The sequence below is a fragment of the Mus musculus genome, chromosome 7, assembly GCF_000001635.26.
Source record: "Mus musculus strain C57BL/6J chromosome 7, GRCm38.p6 C57BL/6J".
NCBI lineage: Eukaryota > Metazoa > Chordata > Mammalia > Rodentia > Muridae > Mus > Mus musculus.
Window position 1 is genome coordinate 8,398,811 of NC_000073.6, and position 9,837 is coordinate 8,408,647.

The 9,837-nt window shown below is 37.5% G+C and overlaps 1 pseudogene; it reads right to left on the bottom strand.

Annotated features, from left to right (window-relative positions):
* Positions 392 to 9,837, bottom strand: part of Vmn2r-ps46 (vomeronasal 2, receptor, pseudogene 46) — a 23,574-nt pseudogene continuing 14,128 nt past the window's right edge.

Genomic DNA, 9,837 nt, shown 5'->3' on the forward strand with positions numbered 1-9,837 from the left:
TAGTCTGTGTTTCTCACTAATTATTTGATTTGGTAGATGGTTTCTATGTGTAACCCTGCCTGTCCTAGATCTCATTTTTTTCTACATAAAATGATAGATTCAACTGCCTTATCAACATTTTTGGAAGTTACCAGAGGGCAATCTCCATGAAAGCAAAACGAAAAAGTAAAATTGTAATAATTAGAGTGTTTAGTTCTCTGAGAGGAAATGAAGCAAGGGAATGAGTGCAAGATTTTATGGACACTGTACATAAGTTCAGTAGATATGATACTTCCTGATATCACTAGAGCAACCAGTGAGAGTGATTCTAAAACTAGACACATGCACTATAACCCAATATTTGGTGGGTATGTACCAACTTTACATTTGACAGAATTCGTGAAATATTTGTTCAGAAATATGATTTTTCCCTGATCTTTTGGGTAGAATTTCTCTCTGGTAGCATTAAAATGATATAAATCTTGGGTACAAATATACATCCAAGGATCCCTGCACTGGATACCAAGATGGAGAAGATCTCCACAGCAACCATGTGTTTGCCCTTGGTGCTATGGTAGACAGGGAGGAAGGTGACCCAGACACTGCAGAACACTAGCATGCTGAAGGTCAAGAACTTGGCTTCATTGAATGTGTCAGGCAGATTCTTGGCCAAGAAAGCCAGAGAGAAGCTTCCAAGTGCCAGGCAGGCCAAATATCCCAGGATACAGTAGAATGCAGTATCTGAGCCCTTGTTGCACACAATGATGATATGGCCATGGAGAGTGTGTTCATCAATATCAACAAAGGGAGGAGAAACTGCTAGCCAGATTGCACACAGAGCACATTGGAGTAGGGAACATATGGGAATAATGTAGTTGGGTGTCCCTGATACCAGGAAGTTTCTCAATCTTCTTCCTGGGTCTGTGACTTTGAAAGCCAGAACCACAATGACTGTTTTGGCCAGAACTGTGGAAACAGCCACAGTGAATACAATTCCAAATGTGATTTGCTGTAAGACACAGATGGCTCTGTTTGGAAGGCCAATGAAGAAAAAGGAGCACAGAAAACAGAACATGAGTGACATGAGTAATAGGTAGTTGAGGCTTCTGTTATTGGCCTTCACAATAGGAGTGTCATGGTGCTTCACAAAGACACAAAGTACCACAGCTGTGAATGCAGAGAAACAGAAGGCCATTAAGGCAAGTGCCATTCCCAAGGGGTCTTCATAGCTTAGAAAGGTGACACCTTTCTGAATACATTTGTTCTGTTCAGTGTTGGCATATTGGTATTCTGGACAATTCATGCATTGATCCATATCTGATTTCAAAAGGAAAGCTTAGTTAGGTCTGCTTTAGAAATTTTATTGTCAATGTATTTCATGTAAGGGTAATGAAAGAAGCCTTGCCATGCTGCCTTTGATGCTGATGTGTGATGTGAAGGATATTGCTGCCGAGCATTGCTTTCAATTCATAATGTTCATAAAGATTTAAAGGAAATAAAACCAAGCAATTTTTTCCTTTGTACTTAACTTGATTGTATCAGTTATGATGTTATTAAAAAGGGGTTTGTGGGGTGTGGCGGGTGAGAGAGGAACGAAGCCCTGAGGACCAGCAAAAAGAATATAAACACGCAACCTCAGATAATAAGAGCGTGGGTGGACCCACCAAAATGCACCAGAGACTTGGGAGGTCAGAGACCCTACATGAAATGTACTACAGTAGATAGAGGGAATGTACAGAGCCCACCTCCAGCGGTAAGACAGGGCATCAAATGAGTGATTGTGTTCCGATCCAATAGTCACATCTCTGACCCATAATTGTTCCTGTCTGAATGCAAGGATGAAATGCGGGGAAGGCTGAGGAAAAGAAGGTCCAATGACAAGCCCAAAGTGGGATCTAGGTCAAGAGGAGGTCTTATGGCCTCACATTTTACTGAGGCTCTGGAGCACTCACAAAAAGGATCTATCATGACTGCCCTCCTAAATACAGTTATTTGCACCCAACCAATGGACAGAAGCTACTAATCTCTGAATTAGGGAAGGCTGAAAGTAGTTGAGGGGTAAGGTGATCTTGCAGGCAGACCAGCAGTCTCAATTAATCTTGACCCCAGAAATCTCTCAAACAATGTACCACCAAACAGACACCATACACCTGGTGATATGGGTCCCTCAATACAGTAAAGGGCTTCTGTGCCTGTGTTCATTCAGAGAAGATGCACCTAATCCTCAAAGACTGAAGGCCCCAGGGAGTTTAGAGGTCAGGTGGTGTGGGGCATTGGTCTATGCACAGACAGGCTGGTCTCCACTTGACATGAAATGCTGAACCCTGGGACTCAGTGGTCATAATTTACCTACATAGGAGGGAAGGAGCTCTCTCATGGTCTTGGAACTCTGGCTCCTGCCGAAGTTACCTTCCACTACAGCCCCCACAAGAGAAAGAAGGCTAGAATTCATGTAGTCAATATCCCAAGCTTTTGACCATCAGGCTAAACTCCTCCCCAATTACCTAGCAACAGAAATGATAGCATATTTTAAAGGGGTTGATTGGCCACTCCCTGCCCTCTGTGTCTCTCTCTCTCTCACACTCCTTTGTTCTCTTGCTCTTACTCTCCTCTCACTCTCTCCTTCTTACTCTTGCTTTTTTCCTAGCCCCACCTTTCTCTCTCCTACATTGTTTCTTTCCCCCGGCCTTTCTACAGTAAAGCTCTAAAAGCATAGACAGTCTCTGATCATCAAGGCTGTGCTCACTCTTGCCAGTGTGGGAACCTGTCTTCTCTCTTCCCTCTCTCCCATAACCCCGGGTCTACAGGGTGTTGCCCCGGGACCCCAGGTTGGGCTGCCCCTTGTCCATCCCCTGTTGAGTGAGTCAGAGACTTGGATGCCCACCCAGAGCGGAATGGAAAGTGTCTGGCAGCCCTCCCATGTCTGCCTGTCCAGGGCATAAGTGGAATTCTCGCGGGACATGGGTCCTCACTCCCCATTCTTTTCCCAGTCCCCCTTTTAGTTCCTATAAGGTGGTGTGGGGGATGGGGTTCAACATGAAGTCAGGTTGCGTTGGGGAGAAGGTGTGGGATGTGGAGTATTCAGTTGGTGTATGGGGGGATGGGGAATGGAATATGAAAGGTAAAAAGGAATAAAAATTAATGTTATCAGAAAGCTAAGGTTTCCTAAGCCATTTTTTTCTATGCTAACATTAAGTAGATCATTTAATTCAGAGAAGATACATTCATAAACCACAATGTGGTTGGGTATATTTTATAAATAAAAAACCCTATACTCACTGTTTTCTGAGATGACTGATTTTTTTATGAATTCATTCCCTATGACACATTGAGCCTCTGACTTCTACTGGGAAAACATGTATAATAGGTACTGGAGAATTTACTAGCTCAAACTTGTTGACACAGAAACAACACAGAATTGAACAGGTAGGCTGTATGTATATATACATACTTATATGTGTGAGTTCATATGAATGTAGATATTGCATTATTGTATTTAAGTGATTCCTGTCATAAGTCATAGGAAGAAGGTGGAATATTAGAGGAAATATAATGTTTATGTTTGAATAGTAGAAAATATTAATGAAATAAGCCCTAAGATGTTTCCTCATCTGGCAATAATTAATCAAAAGTTCTGGTTATTGTTCATGATGTGCACTAATTTTAGCACTGAAGGAAAAATATCTCTGTAGATACTTTGTACTAAAAAATCCTTCACCTTGATTCCTTCTTCATATGGAAAGCTGAGCACTTTACTCCTTGCCTCACCTCCATTTGTATGAGAATCAAGGATGAAATCAGTGCTGAGAAACAGAATGAGCAAAATCACAGGGGAATCCTCTGGAAAGGGTGGTAAACCAGATGGTTTGTGTTAAGCAATTATACTCCATTCTAAATTTGTAATCCCCAACATGGTAACAACATGAACAGTGATTGTAATTGCACTTAATTTACAAGTCATTTCAGAGAATGTTGATGGGCTTCCTTGGTTTTCAGAATTCTTATCTACAACAATGCATTTGTGGACAAATATTATTTGATAAGTTGCCTAAGAGCCTAAGAAGTTAGATTAGATATAAATAGAATATGTTGTTCTACCAGAGAATCTGAGTTCAGATCTCAGTACCCATGACAGATATCTCACAATTAAATATAAATTTAATGACAGTAGTATTATTTGCTCATATGTGCACGTGTATATGTGTTATCCACTCCACACACTTAAGCAAATAATGCAATAAAATATTTTATGGAATTTTTGTATTTAATTTTGATGTACATATTAATTTTTTTACGTCTAATACAATTTTGTATACTTTAAATTTGTTTTCAAGTACAGTATATGTTAAAATGTATGACTTCAAAAGACAACTTAGTAGATTGCTTGGTTTTACTCCATGCATCATGGGAATAAACTCAAACTGTAAGCCTTAGCAACAAATAATTTAACTGTTTAACTGTCTCACAGGCATAATATGTCTTCTAAGAATTTTAATTCATTATGTAGAAGGAAAAGCAAAATATTTGAAAAGGTAACCATAAACTTATTGCATTTTGCCAACCCTAAAAAATTATCTTTATAATGGGTGTAGTATGTAATATACTGATTATGAGTCTCATGGTATATTCCAATTCATAGGTCAAGTCTTATCCCCTACATCCTGGATTCTTACTACAACTGGTTTTGAACATGGCCCTCTTAATATCGCATACTTAACATTTTTTCATAAATTTAAAAATACTTTTGTCTTCTAAATTAATGTTACAGAGAACATGGATTTTGCACCTAATAGTCTCATGATCTAATCCAGTAGATTAAATATAATATTCAGTTCTTCATGGGCTCTTATATGTACATGGTGTGCATAATCATATTTAGGATAAATAGATTAATGAACTATGACTATATCAATACTAACAAAATTCGTGACTAAAATCTAAATGTACATGTAGTTTTATAATAGATTATCTCTTTGGAAAATCTTGTGCAGAATTCCTGCAAATTGCAGTTATATTTTCTAAAGTATTTTCTTTTTGAAATATAATTTACCATGAATTTTCAATGAGTCACTATGTGGGTCAAGGCACCAGGCATGTTTGTTTGCTTTTGCAAGATTTTTTAAGGATTTTTGTATCTACAAGTAGTAAATTTGATGAGTAATATACTTTATATCTGCAGTTGCCTTTTAGCTGACTTCATTATCCCAGGGTGATGCAAGAGAAATACATATCTTCAGAATATATCAGAGCAGCAAACACTCACTTGTCTCATTAGAAATTTCATTTTCTGGGCAGGGGCTGCAAACAAAACAGCAGGCTGCCATTCCCTCCTTCCATAATCTTCTGAATCCAGGACTACAATCTGCACTGCACACAGAGGATGGCATCTGAGAAAAATTAGACACATATTGATAATGAGTTTTAGAAGGTTCTTTATGTTTTAGATTAGCACTTTAAGATTTCAATAAGCTCATTTTATTCACACAATCTGATTGACATTAATTAATTTATTTATTTATTTATTTATTTATTTATTTATTTATTTATTTATTTATTTATTTTTGTGTGTGTGTGTGTTTTGAGGCAGGGTTTCTCTGTGTAGCCCTGGCTGTCCTGGAACTCACTTTGTAGACCAGTCTGGCCTAAACTCAGAAATCCACCTGCCTCTGCCTCCCAAGTCCTGGGATTAAAGGTGTGTGCCACCACCACCAGGCCCCTGAGTGACATTTTACAATGTCCACTATTTAATGGCCAGAAACAAATATTGGAAATGCATTGAAGAAATGTTGCATAGTATCTGAGTGTCTAGTAATTTAGGAAAAAGAGCTGATATTGAGCTGTATGTGGAAACTACAGAAGTTGCAACCTGATGTTTTTTAGTTAATTATTTTCAACTTGGTACTAAGTGCTATGGACAGAGGAAACTTAATTGAAATATTCTCTCAGCCAACACTAGCCTGTCCTCATATCTTTGAAGCATTTTCTTCTTTGGTAATTGATATAAGAATGCCCATCTTACTGTGGGCAGTTGAGCCAGTAAGTAGTGTTCTTTTAAGATCTCTTGGGAAAAAAATACAGCCTAAAGTAATGTTGGCAGTTTTTTCCATTAATGGGAGAATCAGAAAAATGTTTGGGAAACTGATATTAAAACATTTTACATTGCCTTATCATGAAGAAAAAAATCTATTCTTTATTCCCGGTTTCCTGATATCCATACTTGTCTTTCTATAACTATAAGGCATATGTCAAATCACACCTTCCTCCTCACTTTCCTTATTATCAAAGTTTAATTAAAGCAACAGAGAAGCAAGTTAGTATTTGAAGAAATTTGTAATAGGAAAAATATGTCCTTCAGTCTTAGATAACAAATATGACCTCAGATAAACTACTGTTGCAAAGCAAGAGAAAATCTATATAAAAAATAGTGGAGTATGCAGACACTGGTTTAATATGGTTGGAGATGATGAATTAATCCGTAGCGTCCTTGAATATGGAGTATTCCATGACGTCAAAATGCTCTACAGTGGCTTCAAATATTGGAAAAAGCTGGATAAATATTAGATTGTTTAAAGTTAATTGAAGATTTGAAGAATTCTTTCTATATTTTTGATATTGTTGAAAAGGGTGTTACACTTTCCCATCAAAGATCAGAGTATATTTCCCCCAGCCATCATTTTCTTTTTCTCTTTCCTTCTTTCTTTCTTTCTTTCTTTCTTTCTTTCTTTCTTTCTTTCTTTCTTTCTTTCTTTCTTCCTTCCTTTCTTCCTTTCTATCTTTCTTCCTTTCTTCCTTTCTCTCTTCCTTTACCTTTCTCTCTCTCTCTCTCTCTCTCTCTCTCTCTCTCTCTCTCTCTCTCTCTCTCTCCCTTTCTTCCTTCCTTCCTTCCTTCATTCCTTCCTTCCTTCCTTTCCTTCTTTTTTTTTTTTTTTTTTTTTGAGACGGGGTTTCTCTGTATAGCCCTGGCTGTTCTGGAACTTACTTTGTAGACCAGGCTAGCCTCGAACTCAGAAATCTGTCTGCCTCTGCCTCTCAAGTGCTGGGATTAAAGGTGTGTGCCAACATGCTTGGCTCCCATCATTTTCTTTAACTGTATATTATCCCTTTGTTATATTTGAAAGAATATTTTGTGTTAGAGTATGGAATGTCTGCATACTTTTGTACTTTATGATAATTTATTTTAAGGTAGTGTCTCCATATCACACATGGCTGTTTTGGACTCACAATATAGGGTAGACTGGGAAGAAACAGACAGAGATTTTCAGATTTTGTCTCTAAAGTGTTTGGATGAAAACATGAATCACAAAAACAACCTGACATTTTTTCTGACTTTCATAGATAAAATTTCCTCTGCATGTATTATAGTATTGTAAATAGTTTTGTGAAAGAAAATGTTCTAATATCAATATAGGTTCCTTCTGTTCAATCACTATTTTTGTTTCTTTATGTATGAATTAATGTTGGAGTTGGCTAAGAGCCATTTCTGAAGGCTTTTGGAAAATAATGTAATTCTATATTTTGTCTTTTATTGCATTTAATGGAACTGCATATATTGAAGTATGCTTGCATCCCTGAAATAAATTCTCCCTTAGAGGAAGAAAACAGGGGAAGGGAAAAAATAGGAGAAGAATCAGGTAGAAGATGAAAGATATGTACAGAGGTCAGGAAATTGAACAGAGGTGTATAGCAATCAAGGATGGGTTCTTTGGATAGCAACTAGAGAGTCCCAGATGCCAGAAAATCAAGAGCATCCCAGGAACCCAAAGGGAAGACATTAGCTGAAATATCCTAGAATCAGGAGGAAGAATCTGTTGATACATTATCCAGAGGTTAGGCATGGTCCCCCAGTTGAGGAATAGGGCCACCCACACATCCACAAAATTTTAACCCAGAATTGTTCCTGTCTAATGGAAATAACAGGGCAAAGAGTAGAGCAGAGACAGAAGGAAAGGACACACAGAGACTACCCCACCTGGAGATCAATCACAAATGCAGACACCACACCCAGACACTATTGTGGATGGCCAAAAGTGTTTACGAAGAGTAGTCTGATACAGCTATCTCCTGAGAGGCTCTGCCAGATCCTGACCAATACAGATATGGATGCTCACAGTCAACCATTGAACTGAGTACAGGGACCCCAATGGAGGTGTTAGGGGAAGGACTGAAGGAGTTAAAGTTTCTTATCTGGCAACAATTGGAGGGGAGTCCTTTGGTCCTGTGAAGGCTTGATGCCCCAGTGTAGAGGAATGCTTAGGTGCTGAGGAAGGACTGGGTAGTTCGGTGGGAGAGCATCCTCAAAGAAGCAGGGTAAGGGGGATGATAAAGTGGGTTTGGGGAAGGGAAACAGGGTAAAGGAGTAACATTTGAAATGTAAATAAATGAAATCTCCAATTTAAAAAATTAAAAAAAATCCACAAATAGCAAAATCCCAATAAAAATGGGAGTATAATTCATGGGTAGCTTCTAGCCTAACACATACTAGGTTGAATCTTCAACTCTAAGAATGTAATAAACAACAGTAAAATAAGAGCAGTTTTTTTTGGTTTGTTTTTTTGTTAAGGCTTTATATGTCTTACTTTTATGAAGCCAAATGCAGTTGGGCAGTGGTGGCACACACCTTTAATCCCAGCACTTGGGAGGCAGAGGCAGGTAGATTTCTGATTTTGAGTCCATCATGGTCTACAAAATGAGTTCTGTGACAACCTGATAATAAAACTAGTTTTTTGTTTTCTTTTGATTTTTTTTGGCTTTAGCCTCTTTTATACCAGTTGAATGTTAGGAATATGATTGTAAATTTTCCCCATAAAAGCCCTACTACATATCAGGCCCTATTCAATGCACAAAGTTAAAAAATAATAAATTTGTGTGTTTGTATACACACACACACACACACACACACACACACACACACACACACACATATATATATAATATTATATAAACTTGCTATTTGCTTACTGTTTCTTCATATAAAATATTAAAGTATACTGCGATATATGATACTTATATTTTCATGCAGTGTGCCACATAGATACATATGAGGAGTATCTAACACTCATTTATTGCCATGTAGTGCTTCCTAAATATTTTATAAGGAGCACAGCTCCAAAACTAACAATTTTCAGAGTGAATGATAAAGAGTTGACAAAAATCCAAAGTAGAAAAAAGAATGAACAAGCCAGGATTATCAGCAGTTGTGAATGTGTATTAACTCTGATTAGTTTGCAAGCAACGCTGAGAATTGGTCTCATCCCACAAACCTCAAGAAATCCTGTGTAGAATAGATAGAATAGTCAAGTGGAAGCAATGAGTTGGTCTCATTTGGGCTCAAATATCAATGTGATTGTATTTTCACACTTTTGCTCCCAAGTCCTGAGTACATTCAGTTTATATAAGGTTAATTTCCAGGTAGGGGAACAGGGCATTTGTGAGTCACAAAAATTTTCCTACTGTCCCTTCTATTTGGTAATTATGCTATGGTTAATCAGTGAAAAAAGAAGATACCAACAGTGTTTGACTACCAGATTTTTGTGTTTTGGCTGGCTTTGAAAAGGAGAGTCTATTTCAGGGTGTTTGTGTAGAATTCCCATTGACATATAACATGACTTTGTCCAAGGAATTCCTTTTACAGTTTGACATTAATAGTTTATAGGTGCTTCTTCTTATGTTTGTTCACATGCAAATGTGGAATAAATAATTTGTATCAGTAGTTCCAGATATTCTGATTATCGAATTGACAGTTTGAATTATATTTTCAAAAATAAAGTATTCTTTTTACTAAACTGGGAAAAACTCTCACTCAATTGTCTATCACTAACTCATGCTTCATTCACTACTATTCAAATGAGGTATGAAGTA